The 21933-nt window shown below is 42.3% G+C and overlaps 1 long non-coding RNA gene across 2 annotated transcripts; it reads right to left on the bottom strand.

Annotated features, from left to right (window-relative positions):
* Positions 1-2635: 2635 nt before the first annotated feature.
* On the bottom strand, positions 2636-21930 carry LOC140638877 (uncharacterized). 2 transcript variants are annotated; one of them, XR_012035834.1, is made up of 4 exons: positions 21803-21930; positions 13858-13960; positions 3022-3100; positions 2636-2831 (listed from the first exon to the last, which is right to left on the bottom strand). It is a non-coding gene; the product is annotated as an uncharacterized lncRNA (long non-coding RNA). The 2 variants fall into 2 exon arrangements; XR_012035833.1 differs by lacking the exon at positions 2636-2831 and having other exon boundaries at positions 2960-3100.
* Between the last annotated feature and the right edge of the window lie 3 nt (positions 21931-21933).

Raw genomic sequence — 21933 nt, 5'->3', positions numbered from 1 at the left:
ATGACAAAATTAAAAGCAAATCTTAAATCCTTTAAGAAAGCAACAGTGTGGGATCCCTGGATGGCTCAGCGGTTTGGTACCTGCCTTCAGCCCAGGGCGTGCTCCTGGGGGCCTAGGATCGAGTCCTGCGTCGGACTCCCCTCATGGAGCGTGTCTCTTATGAATAAATATTTTTTTTTAAAAAAAGAAAGCAGGGATCCCTGGGTGGCGCAGCGGTTTGGCGCCTGCCTTTGGCCCAGGGCGCGATCCTGGAGACCCGGGATCGAATCCCACATCGGGCTCCCGGTGCATGGAGCCTGCTTCTCCCTCTGCCTGTGTCTCTGCGCCTCTCTCTCTGTGACTATCATAAATAAATAAAAATTAAAAAAAAAATAATAAAAAAAAATAAAAAAATAAAAAAAGAAAGCAACATTGTGAAATAGATTTATTTATTTATTTATTTATTTATTTTGTGAAATAGATTTAAATGTAAAAATTCTGTGCCCTAAAATGAGTTTGCATTTTTAGAAGTTATTTAAGGGGCACCTCCATGACGAAGTCAGTTGGGTATCTGACTCTTGGTTTTCCTTTCAGTCCTAGTCTCGGGTGGTGATCTCCAGCTTGTGAAACCCAGTTCCCTGTGCTCTGCACTGAGCGCCGAGTCTGCTGGGGTTTTTTTCTCCCTCTCCCACTACCCCTCTCTCTCTCTAAAATAAATAGATCTTTCTTTTTAAAGCAATTTAAGGGACGCCTGGAGCCTGGGTGGCTCAGTGGTTGAGCATCTGCCTCCTGGAGTCCCGGGATCAAGTCCCACATCAGGATCCTTGTATGGGGTCTGTCTCTCATGAATAAATAAATAAAATATTTTAAAAAAATAAAAGTCATTTAAAAATTCTCTACCCTAAAATAAATTCACATTCAAAATCATTAAAAGAATTTTTTTTGGGGGGGGGGCAGCCCGGGTGGCTCAGTGGTTTAGCGCCGCCTTCAGCCTAGGGCCTGATCCTGGAGGCCCCAGGTTCCAATCCCACATCCAGCTCTCTGCCGGATTCATTTTTATAAATAAATAAAAAAAAATTTTTAAACCTACTGGTTAAGAAGAATTGCACTTTATTCAGGGGAGTGCTTGGCTGGCTCAGTTGGTGGAGCATGCGACTCTTGATTTCCGGGTTGAGTTCAAGCCCCACCTTGGATGGGGAGATTATTTAAAAATAAAAAATCTTGAAAAAAAGGGAAAAATTGCATTTTTTGATGCTCACAATACTATATTTACTATCCATTGTGTTTCAGGCCAAGACCATTTTATTTTTATTTTTTTTAGATTTTATTTATTTATTCATGATAGGCATAGAGAGAGAGAGAGAGAAAGAGGCAGAGACACAGTCAGAGAGAGAAGCAGGCTCCATGCAGGGAGCCTTACGTGGGACTCCATCCCGGGACTCCAGGATCACGCCCTGCGCCAAAGGCAGGCGCTGAACCACTGAGCCACTCAGTGATCCCAAGGCCAAAACCATTTTAAATAGATATTTCAGGGTTTTAGGTTCTGGATAGTTTTGTTGTTATTAAAATGATATTTTTCAAAGCATTTGCACAAATCTTTAGTTCCTCTTATTTTTGCAGCATATTTTGCCACATTTATTGCTGCCATTAAAAGCTCACTTCCCCTTTTTTTGTAAGCTATTTTTTCTCTCAGCACTCAGTGGATGCTATCTTTGAGGATGCAGAATACATGCTGCTGAATTATCATCTGCATTCAAGCTATCCTTCCCAAAAAAGCAAAATGAACACTTCTTTATACAGTATTTAGAAAAATAAAGATTTTGAAGGCTAGAGTCTTCAGTGGAAAATTTGCCAAAGACACAAAATCAATCTCACAATGTGTGAACAGGTTTGGAGATCAGCTGAATTTATTCTTAGACCTGTAAAAATTTTCACTGGTGGAGATTTGGCAGTCCTGTTTATTAGAAGTATGTTGAAAGACCAGATGGGCTGCAGGGATGTGAGATATGGAGATATATATATATATCCATATATATATATGGATATATATATATATATATATCCTCCCTGGTTACTCATTTCTTTTCTCTAAATGCCATTGAAGTAATGAGGCATATTTAACAAGCCATTCAGTTACCATAAACAATGGTAAACAACATCACCACACTGAGCAAGGTAAAAAGCCTTATGTAATTAGACACAATGGGAGGTTAAAGAGAACACGAAGGAATGTTAACAAGATTTGAAGTTTAATATATATCCAGGTTAACTAGTTCCAAGCTATAGAGTAGGCTGGTAAATTAGTCTAGCTTCCTGACTTAACATTTAACTCAGCCCCAATTTTCTGGCGTCTCTGGGAAGACATTCTGCTAATTTTAATTTGAGAACCAGGCAGAATTAATTATAAGTCAATGTGAAACGTATTTTCAGGACACCTGGGTGGCTCAGCTGTTTAGTGCCTGCCTTTGGCCCAGGGCATGATCCTGGAGTCCTAGGATCGAGTCCCATGTCAGGCTCCCTGCATGGAGCCTGCTTCTGTCTCTGCCTCTCTGTGTCTCTCGTGAATAAATAAAATCTTAAAAGAAAAAAAAGAAACGTATTTTCATAAAGGCATGTAAAGTTTATAAGAGAAGATAGGAGAAAAGATGCCAAGGCATATAAGAAAATAATTTTATTAAGCCTTGATCTAGAGGTACCAGGTGAGTTATCTACAATCTTCTTTCCTGCTGTTGGAGCAGTGACTCAGGTGAGAGAAATAGTTGTCTTTTTTCTTTCCAGCTTCAAATGATGAGAAAAGCACAGGGAAGCAGAGTTCCACATTCAGCAACTTCTTTTAGCCCCATGACCTGGTTCTGTAAAATGAGGATAAGGACACCCATCCTACAGGGTATTTGTGAGAAATAAATGAGAGCAAGTATGCACTGGCACTGTCCTAGGCAGATGGAGGGCACCCAGAAAGTGGTAGTTATTTTCATGCTTAGGGCCCTTGAGTCCTTAGAATACAAGTTTAGTGGCTCCATTAATAATCATAAATAGGGGCACCTGGCTTGTTCAGTTGGCAGCACATGCGACTCTTGACCTGGGTGTCATGAGTTCAAGCCCACGTTGGGGGTAGGGCTTCCTTAAAAAGAAAAAAAAGAAATTCCAATTTTGAGGCTCTCAATGTAATAAAAAATAAAGAAATAGAAAAATATAAGGTTACCAAAAATATATATAGTTCTCAAAAAAATCATTGTAATTAATAATACTTAACTATGGATCACAAGCAACCCCAAGAATGAGACACCTCAATGATGTGGCTGGAAGAAAGGATGGACCCAAATGATCCAAAATGTTGGTCAGAAATAATTTATATTCCTTTGCTCATTCCCATGGAAACTTGGAAGGGTGGGGCGGATTTAAACATGAGAGCTCAGTTGCCATTATAAGAAAATTCAAGTTTCCAGTTTCTCACTGAAGGGCCCTTTCCAGGCACTCCTATTATTTCAACAGATTAAGGTCAATGTGAATCAATGACACAGTGCTAGTATGGAGTCATAAGTGAAAAAAAAAAAAATAAGGACAAAAGTATGCACAGATGTGTGTGTGCGTGCATACATACACATGTATGTATAAAAATATACACATAGGGACGCCTGGGTAGCTCAGCAGTTGAGCATCTGCCTTTGGCTCAGGTTGTGATCCCAGGGTCCTGGGATCGAGTCCCACATCAGGCTCCCTGCAGGGAGCCTGCTTCTCCCTCTGCCTATGTCTTTGCCTCTCTCTGTGTTTCTCATGAATAAATAAATAAAATCTTTAAAATATATAAAAATACATATATATCTGCATATTTACATGCATATACGTATTTGCATATATATGTGGCTGTATACATATTTATACATATATACATGTATGTGGGGGGCTGGAGGGGCCTTTTGTTTGTTATTTGAATAAAAGGATAAACCATACATTTGTTTTAAATTGCTTTTAAAAATCAGGGCACCGGGCACCTGGGTGGCTCAGTGGTTAAGCATCTGCCTTTGTGGATCCTGGTTGTGATCCTGGAGTCCTGGGATCAAGTCCCACATCAGGCTGGGAGCCTGCTTCTCCCTCTGCCTATCTCTCTGCCTCTCTGTGTGTGTGTCTCATGAATAAATAAATAATATCTTTACAAAAAAAAGATTTAAAAATCAGGGCACCTGGGTGGCTCAGTGGGCTAAACCATCTGACTCTTGATTTTGTCTCAAGTCACGCTCTCCAGGCCATGGGATCAAGCCCCACATTGTGCTCAGCATGGACTCTGCTTGAGAATCTCTCTCTCTCTCCTTTCACCCTTCCCCCAGCTCATGCTCTCTCTCTCTCTCTCAATAAATAAAATCTTTAAAAAGTTTTCTTGTAATCCCTAAAACTCGAAAGCAAAGTGAAACAGATGAACCTGTATACCCAGTTGGTGGCATAACAGAGAGGAACCATTCCAAGAAACATTACAGCTATAATCTGTACCAAAAAAAATTATAAAAAATTTAAAACTGCTATAAACTCCTAAATCATTTTCAATAATGATATTGTTGATGGTACTATTGATATTGTTATTCTGAAACTGCTCTGTGTTTCTGGTCAGAGTGGCTAAAATTAACAACTCAGGAAACAACAGATGTTGGCGAGGATGCAGAGAAAGGGGAACCATCTTACACTGTTGGTGGGAATGCAAACTGGTGCAGTCATTCTGGAAAGCAGTATGGAGGTTCCTTAGAAAGTTAAAAATAGAGCTATCCTATGACCCAGCAATTGCACTGCTAAGTGTTTATCTAAAGGATACAAACATAGTGATTCAAAGGGGCACATCCACCCCAATCTTTATAGCAGCAATGTCCACAATAGCCAAAATATGGAAAGCATCAGATGTCCATCGGCAGATGAATGGATAAAGATGTGGCGCGCGCGTGCGCGCACACACACACACGAATATTACTCAGCCACCAAAAGGAATGAAATCTTGCCATTTGCAATGATGTAGATGGAACTAGAGCAAAAAAAGTCAAAGAAAGACAAATCCCATATGATTTCACTCACATGTGGGATTTAAGAAAGAAAGATGAACATAGGGGAAGGTAAGGAAAAATAAAATAAGATGAAAATTGAGAGGGAGGCAAACCATAAGAGACACTGACTCTAGGAAACAGTGTTGCTGGAGGGGAGGTGGGTGTGCAGAAGAGATAATTGGGTGATGGGCATTAAGAAGATGTAATGAGCACTGGGTGTTACATGCAACTGATGAATCACTACTACCTCTGAAACTAAAAAATCAATATGAAATTGTTGTGTGTATTGTAATGTGTGGGCAGCCCCAGTGGCGCAGCGATTTAGCGCCGCCTGCAGCCAGGGGGTGTGATCCTGGAGACCCGGGTTCGAGTCCCGTGTCGGGCTCCCTGCATGGAGCCTGCTTCTCCCTCTGCCTGTGTCTCTGCCTCTCTCTCTCTCTCTCTCTCTCTCTCTGAATAAATAAAATTTAAAAAATGTATTGTAATGTGTAATTATGTTGGTGTTGAGAACAAGGGGTTTTTGCATGGGAGAAAGGAGTTGCCCCTATAAGTTTGAGGAGTGTAAGTAAAAGCACTATAGTCCTGAATTTGAATTGGAGGTATGGCATGAACTCAAATGTCTTTATCTTAATAATATGAGCGTGGGGGTCTGGGTGGTGCAGTCAGTTAAGTGTCCGACTCGATTTTCACTCAGGTCATGATCTCAGGGTCATAAGATGGAGCCCCACGACGGGCTCGCTCTCTCTCTCCCTCTGCCCCTCCTTCACCTCTCACTCTCTCTAAAATGAATAGCTAAATCTTTAAAAAGATGAGTGTGTGTATGTGTGTGTATGTGTGTGTTTCCTAGCTCTACTTCTTGAAAAAGCCAAGGAATAGTGAGTGACCAGCCTAGTAGCAATGCATCTCTAGTCCCCAAATTGAAGTCTCCAAATATATTTTTCTGTTAAAAGGCAGATACCTGGGATCCCTGGGTGGCGCAGCGGTTTGGCGCCTGCCTTTTGCCCAGGGCGCGATCCTGGAGACCGGGTATCGAGTCCCACGTCGGGCTCCCGGTGCATGGAGCCTGCTTCTCCCTCTGCCTGTGTCTCTGCCTCTCTCTCTCTCTCTCTCTCTCTCTGTGACTATCATAAATAAATAAAATTTTTTTTAAAAAGGCAGATACCTCATTTGGAGCAGACAGTGTACGTACAAGATGAGCCAAGAACTTCCTGTCACACCAGGCAGCAAGGAAGTTTTCATAGACCCCTAGGGTACTGTCAGAAAGAGTCAGAAGCCAACTTAAAGAGATTCCCATGGCCAAAAATGTGACAATCTGAACAGCAACAAGGGTAGTAACTTCAGTAGTATGAAGCAAACTAAGTATGGGCAATCTCTGAGTACGTTACAGTACTTGTATTAGTTTCCTCAAGCTACCCTCATAAATTAACACAAAACAGCTTAAAACAACAGAAATTTGTTCTTTCGGGACACCTGGGTGGCTCAGCGGTTGAGCGTTTGCCTTCAGCCCAGGGTGTGATCCTAGGGTCCCAGAACTGAGTCCCACATCGGGCTCCCTGCATGGAGCTTGCTTCTCCCTGGGCCTATGTCTCTGCCTCTCTCTCTCTCTCTCTCTCTCTGTGTGTGTCTCATGAATGAATAAGAAGTCTTTTCTAAAAATTTTAAATAATAATAATAACTAAAAGACAAAATCAAGGTGCTATCATGGCCATGTTCCTTTCGAAGGTGTCTGGGAAGAATTCTTCTTTGGCATTTCCAGGTTCCAGTGGTTGCCAACAATTGGTGGCATCCCTTGATTGATAGCTGTATAACTTCAATCTCTACCTCTTTCTTTGCATGGCTGCCTTCTGTGTGTATCTGTGTGTCCTCTGCTTGTAAGGACACCAGTCATTGGATTTGGGGCCACTCTATTCCAGTGTACTTCATTTCAACTAATGACATATATGAAGACCTGATTTCCAAACAAGGTCATATTCTGAGCTTCCAGGTGGATAAGAATTTTTGGGGAGAATGCTATTCAACCTGGTTCAGTACTTCATCACAAAACAAAACAAAAAACAATCTCTCCAGTTATCTTTGGAAAATGCTTGGAGACAAACTCATTTTTTTTTTTTGACAAACTCATTTTTATAAACTAGTAAATAAGGGGAAAGAATGGAGCATTTATCCTACTTTATCTGTATAAACTTTACTTCAGGATCAGTAGTTAAGGATATGTTTCTCTTTATAGACAGGTCCAGCTAATATATAGATCAGGAATGCTAGAATCAGAGTATCATTGTTTTATAGACCTTAATAATTCATTAATCTAAACACTAATAATTGATGAGTGTTAACATCACACACACACACACACACACACACACACACACACACACACACAAAACAACCAGACATGTGACTCCTGAGGAAATGCATTGGAAAAAAAAATTGAATCTGAAACAAACCTTGAGATCTAATTACCAGAGGAACATATTAAATGTCTACAATGATGCAGCCAGCAAAATCAAGATTGTGACATTTAGAAAAAGATACTTAAAAAAATTAAAGGAAGGCTTTCAAATCTCAAAAAATACTTGAGAGAGTTAGCTATCAAATCCAATGTATGGTCTTTATTTCCAAAAAGTCAACTGGAACAAGGGTGGTGCATTGGGAAAACTTGATAATTTTAAGGAATCATTATTTTTTTTAAGTTCACCTTTTAGAAATACATACAGAAATATTTACAGATGTCATAGGTAATGTATGGAATTTGCTTCCAAATAATGAGGATGGGGGAGAGTGAATGTAGGTGACCCAAAATGACCCCAAAACTGATCACTACTAAGTCAAATGCTGTATATATGGAGATGCACTCTATTATTCCGCTTTTGCATACATTTGAAATTTTCCATTAAAAAGCTTAAAAATTGGGGCACCTGGGTGACTCAGTAGTTGAGTGTCTGCTTTTGGCTCAGATTGTGATCCCAGGGTCTTGGGATCAAGTCCCGCATCAGGCTCCCCAAAGGGAGCCTGCTTCTCCCTCTGTCTTTGTCTCTGCCTCTCTCTGTGTCTCTCATGAATAAATAAATAAAATCTTAAAAAAAAAAAAAAAGGTGTGTGACAATCAAATGCATGACATTCCAAAAGTCATAGAACATCTAGGTAAGCCCAGGTTATCCTCCTTGATCTTAACTGTCATGAAACAAATCCCAAAATTTATTTAGTGTCTGTGAAATGCTTAAAGTTTTATATGGTGAAACAAAAAGCTAAGCATAATGCAAATTGCAAATTACTTTTTAGGAATCAATATGGTGGCTCTCTATAGTCTCATTTGAAATTCTTCTTTTTGACCAAAGTGAGCATCCCTGTGATGCCTTTTTTTTTTTTTTTCCTGTGATGCCTTTTTTTAATAAGTACTACTTGAAGACAAAGGAAGCCAACACTGAATAGCCTATTAGTGTTTCTTTCTGTGTGCTAACTTAGTACTCTCCCACTGTAGCCCTGGGAGTGTACATCTGTGAGGCTCCCCCAGCTTCACAGGATAATGTAGAGTGGCTGTCGTCATTCCATGTGACCCTAATCGCTGTCTCTTGTTTGAAGCCTTGAAGTTTGGGAATGTTTTACTACCTAGCAATAGATAACAGATACATTAAGGAAAAAGTTTTTTTTTAAAATGCCAGAATCTCTAAATGGGCTGGATTAACAAGGGCTCAGGTTTTTTGGGAACAAAGTTTTAAGCAGAGATTCTAACTTTGATACTGGCCAAAGGCAAGGGGATGTTTGGAAGGGTAATAAAAGGGGAAGTGTTAAATGTCAGCTACAGGCTTGTGCCTGTGGAAATGGGGGCTGAGGATGGTATCTACCTGCATGTCCTTGCTCGCTGTATCATATTATTGTTATTTCAAATCTTTGCCATCTCTTTCCTCCCCCTATTCTTTATTATTCCATATAAAAAGCGTTGGTGCTGGTTCTACTTCTTCTTCTTCTTCTTCTTCTTCTTCTTCTTTTTTTTTTTTTGCTGGTTCTACTTCTATTTGGTCCACAAGTTGCAAAACTTGAGATGGGTCAGAAGGCAGAGAGCACTCCCCAGAGGTCCTGGACTTGGAGCCTTTGCAGTCCCTGGACCTGATTCTGTGTTTCTCTCCCCAAGATGGATGAGTGCATTCTTGGTTGAGTGTAAGATCGTGATGGTTACATTAGGGTGGGTGGGAGCACCTAAAAATATTTCATGTGTGGAAAGATGTATGTGCGTGAGTGCCATGCCACCAGAGGGCACATGGTGGATGTGGCAGGAGCCGATAATTGTCCTCTGGGATCCACTCTTCTCTACTTTCAGGGATAGACTTTTTAGCAGGGCCTGTATCTCCTAGCCTGCACTGCCTCTTATTGTGGTCACATGACTAAGGTTTGGAGGATGGGATATAAGAATCAAGGCAGCTTCCAAGATCATCCTGAAGAGACACAGGACACACAGTCCTCCACGTTTCTCCATCCTGTGCTTGGAACTTAACATGCTGGCTAGAGTTCCATCTGGGTCCATGAGGAAGGAGCTGGACCCTGAGGCATCATAGATAAGAGGAACATACCAGTCTGAATTACTCACCTCTGGATTTTTGCACACCAGTGAAGTAAACTTTAATCTTGTTTAAGTGGTTGTCACCTTAGGTCTCTGTCATTTGCACTGAAACTAATCCTAATGAATAGTGGATATCTTTTCATTTTCCCTGGCCAGCCACATCTTCCCATTCTTCCAGGGGGACTTCCTCCCAGGGGGACCTCCTTGTGGTCATGGTAGGCTATGAGTCACTGGGTGGACTCCCTTTTCCCAAACAGTCCACCCACCACCCCTTGCCAGTAATGGAAGCCTGAGTGGAGTGGAACCTGCAGGCAGGTGAGTCTGTTATTGTAGTATTAATGCCCCAGAAACCTTTTTTTAAGGTTTTATTTATTTATTTGACAGAGAGAGAGAAAGGGAGAGAGAGAACAAGCAGGGAGAGTGGCAAGCAGACAGGAAGAAGCAGATTCCTTGCTGAGCAGGGAGCCCAATGTGGGGCTTGATCCGAAGACCCTGGGATCATGACCTGAGCTGATGGCAGACGCTAAACTGACTGAGCCACCCAGGTGCCCCTAGAAAGAAGATCCTTGAGGTCCCTGGAGTGGCCCAGCATGCTGTCCTTTCTGAGCCCGAGTTAATCAACTTTTCCTTAGATTCTGTGACCTCCCCAGTGTTCTTTCCATCAACATCTTTGTTTTTTTTTTTTCTCAATCCAGAGTAGCTTTCTGTTGCCTTCAACCCAAGAACCATAGCTAATGATGTCTCCCCACCTTTCCTTTGCTTTCCCATTTTTTAAGATTTCATTTGTTTATGAGAGAGAGAGAGAGAGAGAGAGAGAGAAACAGAGAGAAAGAGAGAGAGAGGCAGAGGCAAAAGGAGAAAGACCTGAGACTTGATCCTAGGACTCCAGGATCATAACAAGCCAAAGGCAGGTGCTCAACCAACTGAGGCACCCAAGCACCCCATGCTTTCCCATTTTTTCACCTTTGGTTGTGCCAGTATCCCCACCCTGATACCTCTTAGTCACCATTGTCTCATAATAAATCATCCCATAATTTAGGTGCTTAAACAACAACAATCATTTTATTATCATTCTCACTGTCATCAGAGTTGAGTGGGTTCCACTAAATGGTTCTCATCTGGGGTCACTCATGTGTTTGCAGTCAGATGACAGTTAGAGCTGCTGTCATCTTAAAGGCTTCCTGCATTTTTGAACATAGAAATTCCTTGATGCTAACTGGGTATACAACAACTTAACTCAATTCGGACACTAACAACCTGGAGTTAGCATCCGATTCTATAGGTTCAAAATCTCAGTCCCTTACATGGCCTCTTCTTCAGATGCCAGCCGCAGGTCCTGGGGACTATTTGTAATTCTGACAACCTATACACTCAGGGGTTCCCAGACCCTTCTTCAGTCTTGATAATTCACTAAAATGACTCATGGAACTTACTAAACCACCATTATACTTATGGTTACCAGTTTATTATGAAAGATACAAATTAGCAACCAAATACAGAGCCCAATAGGATACAATGGGATACTACTTAGCCTTAAAAAAAAAAAAAAAAAAAAAAGGAGGAGGAGGAGGAGGAGTGAGGCCCAGAAGGGTGACTCAGTCAGTTAAGTGTCTGCCTTTGGCTCAAGTCATGATCTCAGAATCCCAGGACCACACAGCCCCCCCACCACCACCACCATCGGGCTCTCTACTCAGCAGAAAGTCTGCTTCTCCTTCTCCCTCTCCTTCTGCCCCTCCCCACCACTCATGCTCTTGCACTCTCTCTCAAATAAATAAAATCTTTATTTTAAATCTGTAATCTTTATTACAGAAGGACAAATACTACGTGATATCCCATATATAAGGAATCTAAAATAGCCAAACTCATAAAAGCAGAGGAGAATCATGGCTGCCAAGGGATGGAGTGGGGAGGGAAATGGGGAAGTGTTAGTCAAAGGGTACAGAGTTTAGTTGTGCAAGATGAATAAGTCCTAGAGATCTATGTGTAACATAGAGCCTATAGTTAACAATACTGTATTGTATACTTAAACAGTTGCTAAGAATGTAGGTCTTTTTTTTTAAGATTTTGTTTATTAAAAAAAAGATTTTGTTTATTAATTCATGAGAGACACAGAGAGGGAGAGGCAGAGACATAAGCAGAAGGAGAAGCAGGCTCCTTCCAAGGAGCTTGATATGGGACTCGATCCCAGGACCCCAGGATCACAACATGAGCCAAAGGCAGACACTCAATCACTGAGCCACCCAGGTCCCCCAAGAATGCAGGTCTTATGCTAAGTGCTCTTATAACAACAAATAATTATAGCAGTAAGTAAAGGAGGCAGGAGGAAAGTCTTGGAGGTAATGCATATGTTTATAGCATTAGATTGCAGTGATAGTTTTGTGAGTGTATATTTATTACGAAGCTCATCAAGTTATATACATTAAATATGTATAGCTTTTTGTCAATCATACCTCAATAAAGTGGTTAAAAAAGAGTTGAAGAGGACAAGGTCCAAGTTGAGAGAGGCAGGGCTACCATGCCTTCTCCACACAAAACCCAGGCATACCACTCAGCACTGCCACCTGTTAGCCAACCTGAAAGCTCCTCCGGCCTCATTATTTCAGGAGTTTCTTTGGAGGTTTCATTACATAGGCACCATTAATTAAGTCATTGGCCACAAGATCAAATTCAATCTCCAGTCCCTCTCCCTCACAAAGATGATGTAGTAGGTAAGATGGCCAATAATATCCTCATGGAAGGGATGCCTGAGTGCTTATAACTGAAGGAATATGAATCATATTCTGGGGCTTTGCTTCTTTTCATCAAGTTGGCAAAGTACATGCACTTTAGATCTGTTTGATTTCCTTCTTGAAATCTCTTAAAGTGAATTTAATTTTTATTCCTGTTTTGAGCTGGTAATAGATGCCCATTGTTTGAAGGGAGTAAAAGAGCTGTAGGGGCCAAGGGCAGGCTTCCCAAAAGTGTGCCACTTTGGCATATTGATTATTTCATTTTTTAAAGATTTCATTAATTTATTTATTTGAGAGAGAGAGAGAGAGAGAAAGAAAGAGGGTGAGAAGGAGAAGGACAGAGGGGGAAGGAGAGAGAATCTCAATCAGACTCTGTGCTGAGGGCCGGGCCTGACAAGGAGCTTGATCTCAGGATCCTGAGATCACAACCTGAGCTGAAACCCAGCTGAATACTCAGTCTACTGAGCCACCCAGGCACCCTAGCATACTGAAAAAACACACTTAAGAAACAGCTGATGCAAACACTCAGATCCCCCTCTGTCACCCCCAAATCACAAATCTCCCATATAAAAAATATCTTCCCAGGGATGCCTGGGTGGCTCAGCAGTTGAGCATCTGCCTTGAGTTCAGCGAGTGATCCCAGGGTTCTAGGATCAAGTGCTGCATCCGGCTGCCTGTGAGGAAACTGCTTCTCCCTCTGTATATGTCTCTACCTCTCTCTCTGTGTCTCTCACGAATAAATAAATAAAATCCCACCAGAATGACTAAAATCTAGAAGACTGAGTAGAAATAAAGACTGATAATACCAATATTCATGGGCATACAGTGTGATGGGAATGTGAAGTACGACAATGAGTTTGGAAAAACTCTCAGTTTCTGATAAAATGAAGCACACCTTCTCTATGACCTGGCAATTCTACTTCTGGGTACTTAGTCTCAAATAAGTGAAAATGCATGCTTAAAAAGAAGATTTGGGGGTGCCTGGGTCACTGAATTGGTTAAGTGTCTGATTGTTAATCTCAGCTCAGGTCTTGACCTCAGGCTTTTGAGTTAGGGCCCCATGTTGGGCTCCATGCTGGGCACAGAGCCTACTTAAAACAATAATAATAAGTAAATAGTAAATAAAAAGAAGATCTGTATAACAATGTTCTTAGCAGCTCTATATCTATCTATCTATCTATCTATCTATCTATCTATCTATCTATCTATCATCTCTTTATTTTAAGAAGGATCCATGACCAACACAGGCCTCAAACTCACAACCCTGAGATCAAGAGTTGCACACTCTGCCAACTGAGCCAGCCAGGACCCCAGCAGTTTTACTTATAACAGCCCAAATTGGAAAACCCTAGGTGTCCATTAACAGGAAATCAATAAACTATGATATTATTTTACAATGGATTACCAGGTGGTGGTGTAACAGAGCAAATTTCTTACATGTACAAAATGAATGAATCTCAAGCATTTTACTGAGGGGAAGAAGTCAGGCACAAAAGAATATAAACTTCATGACCCCCCCCCCAACTTTTATTAAAGTAGGCTCCAAGCCCCATGTGGGGCTTGAACTCACATGCATGAGATTTGGAGTAGCATGTTTTTCTGACTGAGCCAGCCAGGTGCCCCAAGGCTGTATGATTCCTTTCACATGAAGTTCTAGAACAGGCAACAGTAACCTATGAGCAAGATCAGAACAGAAGTGCCTTTGGGAGTAAAGGTAGAGACTGGCAAGAGACACAAGGGAATTCCTTTGGGTGATGGTAAGATTTTATCTTTTTTTTTTTTTAAAGATTTTATTTATTTATTCATGAGATATATATATAGAGAAGCAGACTCCCTGCGAGGAGACTGAAGTGATACTCAATCCCGGGACCCTGGGATCACGCCCTGAGCCAAAGGCAGATAGATGTTCAACCACTGAGCCACCCAGGTGCCCCAAGATTTTATATCTTGATGGTGTTTTGTGTTACAACTATATACATTTGTCAAAATTCAGTGAACAATAAACGGAAGATTTGTACATTTTATTGTACCTAATTTTATCTTACAAAAAGAATCATTAGGGATGTCTGGGTGGCTCCGTGGTTAAGCACCTCTGCCTTTGGCTCAGGGCGTGATCCTGGAGTCCCAGGATCGAGTCCCATGTCCGGCTCCCTGCATGGAGCCTGCTTCTCCCTCTGCCTATGTCTCTGCCTCTCTCTCTGTGTCTCTCATGAATAAATAAATAAAATCTTTTTAAAAATCATTAATTATATGCATGCTGATGTGTTTAAGGGTGAACTGTACTTGGGACACTTGGGTGGCTCAGTGGTTGAGCATCTGCCTTTGGCTCGGGTCGTGATCCTGGGGTCCTGGGATTGAGTCCTGCATCAGGCTCTTCACAGGGAGCCTGCTTCTTCCTTGGAGCCTGCTTCTCCCTCTGCCTATGTCTCTGCCTCTCTCTGTGTGTGTGTCTCTTATGCATAAATAAATAAAATCTTTTTTTTAATAAATAAAATCTTAAAAAAGGGTGAAATGTACTGATTTCCTCCTTTTGAAACGCAGCCAAAAATTTGATGAATTGTTAAATGGTAAATAGATATGTGTAAAGCAAGTACAGGAAAATGCTAATTGTAGAATTTAGATGGATATACAGATGTTCATTGTACATTCCTTTCAACTTTTCTGTGCCGAAGTTTTTATAATAAAATGGAGGAAAGCAAAGAGAAAAAGAGAAATATAGGGGTGGTGTAACCATTCTCATTTATCACATCCTTGCTCTGTCACCAGAGCTGAGCCAGTCAACAACAGTACTGGTTTGTCTTTCACTACCCCTGGCTGTCCATGCTGGGGGAAGTGGCCAGGAAAACAGACAGCGTGTGGTTTATGGCCACAAAGTTTCCCTGCTCTGAAATGGGCTGGTCATAAAATAGTCACCATCCCCAGGGTGGGGGAAGGGATCCTTCAGCTGTGTTGGATCTCTGGTTTCTGCCTATCTGCTTCTTTCGGTTTATTTCCTCCTAGTGGAAGAACACATGTTCCAGAAGCTTCCTGGGATATGGTGTGTGGGAGGTAAAACTTTTTTGAGAACTGACTTGCCTGAAAATGTTCTCATTTTTACCCACCCACTTGATCGATAGATGGGCTGTGAGTAGAAGCCTCGGTGGAAAATCATCTTCCTTCAGCATCTGGAAGGCATATTGCTTTGCCACTGCAATTGTTGGGAAATCTGAGGCCATTCTATTTCCTGTTTCCTTATGACTTGTGTTTTCTGTTTGGAGACTTATAGAATCTTATCTGCTCCCATTGTTCTCAAGTTTTCACCATGATGAAACCAAGGGTGTCGCCAATTTTCATTCACTGGGCTGGCACTTTCTATCTCTAAACTCCAGTCTTTCAGGTCTGGGAAATTTCCCTGAATATTTTCATGGATACTTCCCTCCTTTCCTTTGTCTTTGTTCTTTGTTTTCTGTTACAGGATATTATTAGGATGGTTGGCCCTACTGAGCTAGTTCCCTCATATCACTAGCGTTTCCTACTTTCTATTTCTCCGTGATTTGGGGCCCTCTGAGAGATTTTCTCATCTTGGTGTTCCAAATTTTCTGTTGAGTTTTTCCTGCTAGGTTTTGGTTTTTGTTTTGTTTTGTGTTTTTGTTTTTAAATCATCTGAATGGGGGCACCTGGGTAGCTCAGGGGTTGAGCATCTGCCTTCAGCTCAGGATCTGAATGTTTCTTTTTTTGTTTTAAAAAGCACTTCCTTCTTATTGTTTTGTTTTGTTTTTAATCTAAAGATACTGATGGCCTTAAAGAAAAGTTTCCGTCTCCTTGTCCCCAAATTTATTTATTTATTTTGGTTATTTTGATTTCTAGCTTCTATTCTGGAAGGTTTCCTCAAATTATATATATATATATATATATATATATATATATATATATATATATATAAAACTTCCAAAATAGAAAAAAAATATATTATATATATAATACATTTGTATTTAAAGATATTATTTATTGGGATCCCTGGGTGGCGCAGCGGTTTGGCGCCTGCCTTTGGCCCAGGGCGCGATCCTGGAGACCCGGGATCGAATCCCACATCAGGCTCCCGGTGCATGGAGCCTGCTTCTCCCTCTGCCTGTGTCTCTGCCTCTCTCTCTCTCTCTCTGTGACTATCATAAATAAATTAAAAAAAAAAGATATTATTTATTTATTCATGACAGACACACAGAGAGAGGTAGAGACAGAGGTAGAGGGAGAAGCAGGCTCCCTGTAGGGAGCCTGATAAGGGACTCCATCCTAGGACACTGGGATCAGGACCTGAGCCAAAGGCAAATGCTCAACCACTGAGCTACCCAGGTGCCCCTCCTCAAATATCTTTTAATCCTCCTGGGTAGGACAGGTTACCCAGAGAAGAGCCCTCTACTCTCCACCCCTGATTGGGAGTAAACTGCCCACAGGAGCCATGAAGGAGGGGGTTAGGGAGGTTCCAGATTCAGCCCAGGCTACTAAATCCCTTTGTTTTTGTTTTCCAGGCTCTGTGCCTGGACTCCCCTCCACTTCACCCGTCGACCCTATTCAAATACTGTTGGTTTATACTCTCTAGAGAGGAACCTCCAGTCCTTTGTAGGGAGGAGGAGGGTGACCACCTTCCACCTTGCCTAATGCAATATGAGGAGCAATGTAGACCATCTGCTGCTGCTTCTGAGCTTTCAGGCTCTCTTATTCTCTCCCTCCACCCCAGTTTCAAAAGCGCCTGGTGCTGCCAGTTTGACACTTTGACAATACTCTGGTGTAAATCTGGTGTCCATCCATGTTTCCGGCTGCTAGTCTAAGTGACTACCAGTCTGTCTCCTCATCCCAGCTGCCAATATCTTTTCTTCTCCACACTGTGCATCTAGGATTATTATGTCTTTTGCTTTTTAAATTTCTTTCTGAAGTTCTAGTGGGGTTTTGGGTAGAAATTAAATTAGATACTTGTAATTAATCCATCACGTTAATCTGGAAATGAATACTATATGTTCATTTGCTTAATAAGCATCTTTCCCACTAGAAGGTAGGTTTCCTGATGGCAAGATCTGTTTTGCCTATTTCACAACAGAATAACTTACTGACCTTGAATGAAGGACCTCAGTAGGAAATATGATTGTGTTAACCTTAAAAATGAAACTGCCAGGGGCACATGCCTGGCTCACTTGGTAGCATATGTGATTCTTGGGCTCAGGGTTGTGAGTTCAAGCCCCTCATTGGGTGTGGAGATTACTTAAAAACAAAATCTTTAAAACACACACACACATACACTAAACCTGCCAGTTATTTATTTTTTTAATTTTTTAAAGATTTTATTTATTCATGAGACACACACACACACACACACACACACAGAGGGATGCAGAGACACAGGCAGAGGGAGAAGCAGGTTCCATGCAGGGAGCCCGACGTGGGACTCAATTCCAGGTCTCCAGGATCATGCCCTGGGCCGAAGGCAGGCGCCAAACCGCTGAGCCATCCAGGGATTCCCTCTGCCAGTTATTTTCAGTAAAAATGGATATATTTGGGAATAGCAGAGAATTGCAATTGAGGACACATAGGCTACAGCAATACAGGGAGTCCAATTAACAAAGGAGAGAAACATTATTTTAAGGAGAAGTAAGGAAGTTGGGAGGGATTCTTTTGAATAAAAATCCATTGGGAAGTGGCAGCCCAGGTGGCTCAGCAGTTTAGCACCACCTTTGGCCCAAGTTGTGATCCTGGAGATCCAGGATCGAGTCCCATGTCAGGCTCCCTGCATGCTCAGTGGTTTCGTGCCACCTTCAGCCCAGGGTGTGATCCTGGAGATCCAGGATCGAGTCCCACGTCAGGCTCCCTGCATGGAGCCTGCTTCTCCCTCTACCTGTGTGTCTCTGCCTCTCTCTCTCTCGCTCTGTGTCTCTCATGAATAAATAAAATAAAATAAAATAAAATAAAATAAAATAAAATAAAATAAAATAAAATAAAAAGAGGATCCCTGGGTGGCTCAGCGGTTTAGCGCCTGCCTTTGGCTCAGGGCATGATCCTGGAGTCCCAGGATCGAGTCCCATGTCGGGCTCCCTGCATGGAGCCTGCTTCTCCCTCTGCCTGTGTCTCTGCCTCTCTCTCTCTCTCTCTCTCTCTCTCTCTGTGTCTCATGAATAAATAAATAAAATCTTAAAAAAAAAAAAGAAAGTCCATTGGGGAGAAGTAAGAATTCAGGGTGATGATGGTTTTCCATCGGCTGAATAGAAGGGGCAGTTGACTTCTTATAGGAGATGCGATGTATACCTTTCCCTGTTGGGCCTTGTAATGACTGATTCTTTTCTATTGAGATTTTTCTGTTAGGTGTCTGTAATTGACAATCATTGATATTGAGTGATAGGGTTCTCTCTACCAGCCTCCCCTTCTAGCATCTTGGGTTCACTTTAGAGAGGTTTCCTTTATTAATTTTCATAATTGCATATCCTGGCCACCTGAGAAATAACCATGTAGCACATTTAGAAACACATGTGGTCTAATATTTGCTTATTTAGTTTTAACTTTAACTTTTTTGGCCCATTTGTTGCCATGAAGGACATTATAAATAGACACTCAATACCAAACTTGGAGAAGTTTTATTTTTTTTTTTAATTTTTTAAAATTATTTATTTATTTATTTATGATAGTCACAGAGAGAGAGAGAGAGAGAGAGAGAGAGGCAGAGACACAGGCAGAGGGAGAAGCAGGCCCCATGCACCGGGAGCCCGATGTGGGATTCGATCCCGGGTCTCCAGGATCGCGCCCTGGGCCAAAGGCAGGCGCCAAACCGCTGCGCCACCCAGGGATCCCGAGAAGTTTTATTTTTTATTTTATTTTAATTTTATTTATTTATTCATGATAGACATAGAGAGAGAGAGAGAGAGGCAGAGACACAGGCAGAAGGAGAAGCAGGCCCCATGCAGGGAGCCCGACGCAGGATTCGATCCTGGGACTCCAGGATCGCGCCCTGGGCCAAAGGCAGGCGCTAAACCATTGAGCCACCCAGGGAATCCCCTTGGAGAAGTTTTATTTTATTTTATTTTTTTTTTATTTTTTAATTTTTATTTATTTATGATAGTCACAGAGAGAGAGAGAGAGAGAGAGGCAGAGACATAGGCAGAGGGAGAAGCAGGCTCCATGCACCGGGAGCCCGACGTGGGATTCGATCCCGGGTCTCCAGGATCGCGCCCTGGGCCAAAGGCAGGCGCCAAACCGCTGCGCCACCCAGGGATCCCTTGGAGAAGTTTTAAATTGAGTTGTAAACAACTCAGTTTTAAATCAGTTTTGTTTTTATTTATTACTATTTTTAAAAGGTTTTATTTATTTATTCATGAGAGACATAGAGAGAGAGAGGCAGAGACATAGGCAGAGGAAGAAGGGAGCTCCTCCTCCCTAAGGGAGCCTGATGGGGGACTCAATCCTAGGACACCAGGATCACAACCTGAGGCAAAGTCAGGCACTCAACCACTGAGCCACCCAGGCATCCCTATTTTTTTAAAAATAGGCTTCATGCCCAATGTGGAGTTTGAACTCATGACCCTGAGATCAAGAGTCAAATGCTCTACCAACCAGCCAGGTGTCCCCAACTCAGTTTTTAATCAAAGTTTATTTTCATATATGAGTTGTACATTTTGTTACTATACAGTCACAAACTTCTTGGACAGTGGACTTTCATTTACCAATATAGAGAAATAATGATCTGAACGTGGGTTGTGTTGTGTGTTGGCTCAAAAACCCTTGTCCTATCAGAATAAAGTCCATGCTCAAAGCAACCCGAGATTACCTCTCTAGATTCTAGACCTGGAGCAGCTCAAAGGTGTAGCTCCCTCCAAGTCACATCTGAGGATGGCCCCAACTCTGTAACTCCCAAGACTTTGTTCTCCCTGTGGATAGATCTTTTCTTCTCATTCCATCAAGACACACCAAAAATCCTACTCAGTGGCATGTTTCCATTCTCATCTGCTTGATGAAAGCCTTTTTAAATCAGTGTGAGTAGACTTCTTGCTCCCTGATTAGCACTATATTTGTACCCCACTCACAGCACTAAGAACAGTGAGCCTGGTATCCTGGCAACTATATCCTTATCTGGTTCATTTACTATCAGTCCATTACGCAACAGCAGCACTCAAATGTTTGTTCAATTGAATTATTGACCGAAGGCCCCACCCTTTTATTTGCTCCTGGTCTAGAAACACAGAGGTAATTATACCGAGTGGTTTCGTTTGTCATAGATTTACTGGAAATTTTTAACAGCAAAGGGGACGATGTTGCTCTACTATCCTTGAAGTTTCAACTTCTCCTTAAGGAAGATCTTCATGAACAGAGCAAAAAGGAGATGTCCTTTGCCCTGGGAACATGTTTGTTTTGAAATAACAGCAAGAAAAAGATGCTTTAAAAACCAAACCAAACCAAACCCGTGTAGAAGTGTGATTTCAGAACACTGTTACAGTACTGAGCAACAGAGTGAATTTCAGGAAAAGAAGGCCTAGGAGATGGAAATGTCATTGGAAATCAACTCCCCTGGAGAGTCTATTCTCAGAGCCGATGGGACCGTGAACCCGTTACTACCTTGCAGGAGGGCAATGCAACAATAAATACCAAAGCTTTAAAAAACGCTCACTCCTGCTACCCCAGTAACTCCAGTTTGGGGCGTATAGTCTAAAGAAATCAAGTTGTGAATTTTTTGTCACAAACACGCCCAGCCCAGCATGGTTTCTCAAACAGGGACAACTCAGCCGCTCAATAACAGAGACACTGGGTGAGGGCCACGAGCACAATGGGAGTGAACAGTAATTGGCCGTTAAAAATGTCCTAAGGGTTAGGTATTTTTCCAACTTTATTTTTTTAAATATTTATGATAGAGAGAGAGAAAGAGAGAGGCAGAGACACAGGCAGAGGGAGAAACAGGCTCCATGCACCGGGAGCCCGATGTGGGATTCGATCCCGGGTCTCCAGGATCGCGCCCTGGGCCAAAGGCAGGCGCCAAACCACTGCGCCACCCAGGGATCCCTCCAACCTTCTTTAAAACATATCTTTACACACATAAAGAACTAGCCAAGAGGGGCACCTGGCTGGCTCAGTTGGCGGAGCATGTGACTCCTGACCTCAGGGTTATGAGTCTAGGCCCCAGAGTGGACACGGGACCTACTTAAAAACAAAAAACAACTCAGAGGAAAAAATACCAAAATATTGGCACTTTAATGGTCTGGTAACATCAACTCCAGAACTTGGTATAAGGCGTGGAACTAGTAAACGCTCAACGCACCGGAAACGGACAACGCACACATAAGGGAAGAAATTTCAACATTTTTGGCTCAATGAGCAGAAGTTATCTTTGGAAAATGGTAGAGCGTGTGGCATTTGCTTCCTTAGAAATTTAGGTTCTGAATTTTCTGGCAGAATCTCGTCCTCCCCTCAGAGTTCTCACAGAAGTCTAGACTCATGCCCTTCGCCAGGTGGCACAAACATGGCGGCCGGCCCGCCCCCGCCCCCGCCCCCGCGCCCCCATCTCTTACCACCCTCTGGAGCCGAGCGGGCCCCAGCCGAGCGCGTCCGAGCGCTCCCGAACGTCCCCGAACCCGGCAGGAAGCCCGGGAGCCGCGCGGGCAGGAGCGGCCCCGCCCCGGAGCCTGGGAGCGGCGCGCCG

The sequence above is a fragment of the Canis lupus genome, chromosome 8 (assembly GCF_048164855.1).
Source record: "Canis lupus baileyi chromosome 8, mCanLup2.hap1, whole genome shotgun sequence".
Taxonomy (NCBI): Eukaryota; Metazoa; Chordata; class Mammalia; order Carnivora; family Canidae; genus Canis; species Canis lupus.
Note: the sequence above shows the minus strand (reverse complement) of the source record. Positions and strands in the feature narration are given on the sequence as shown.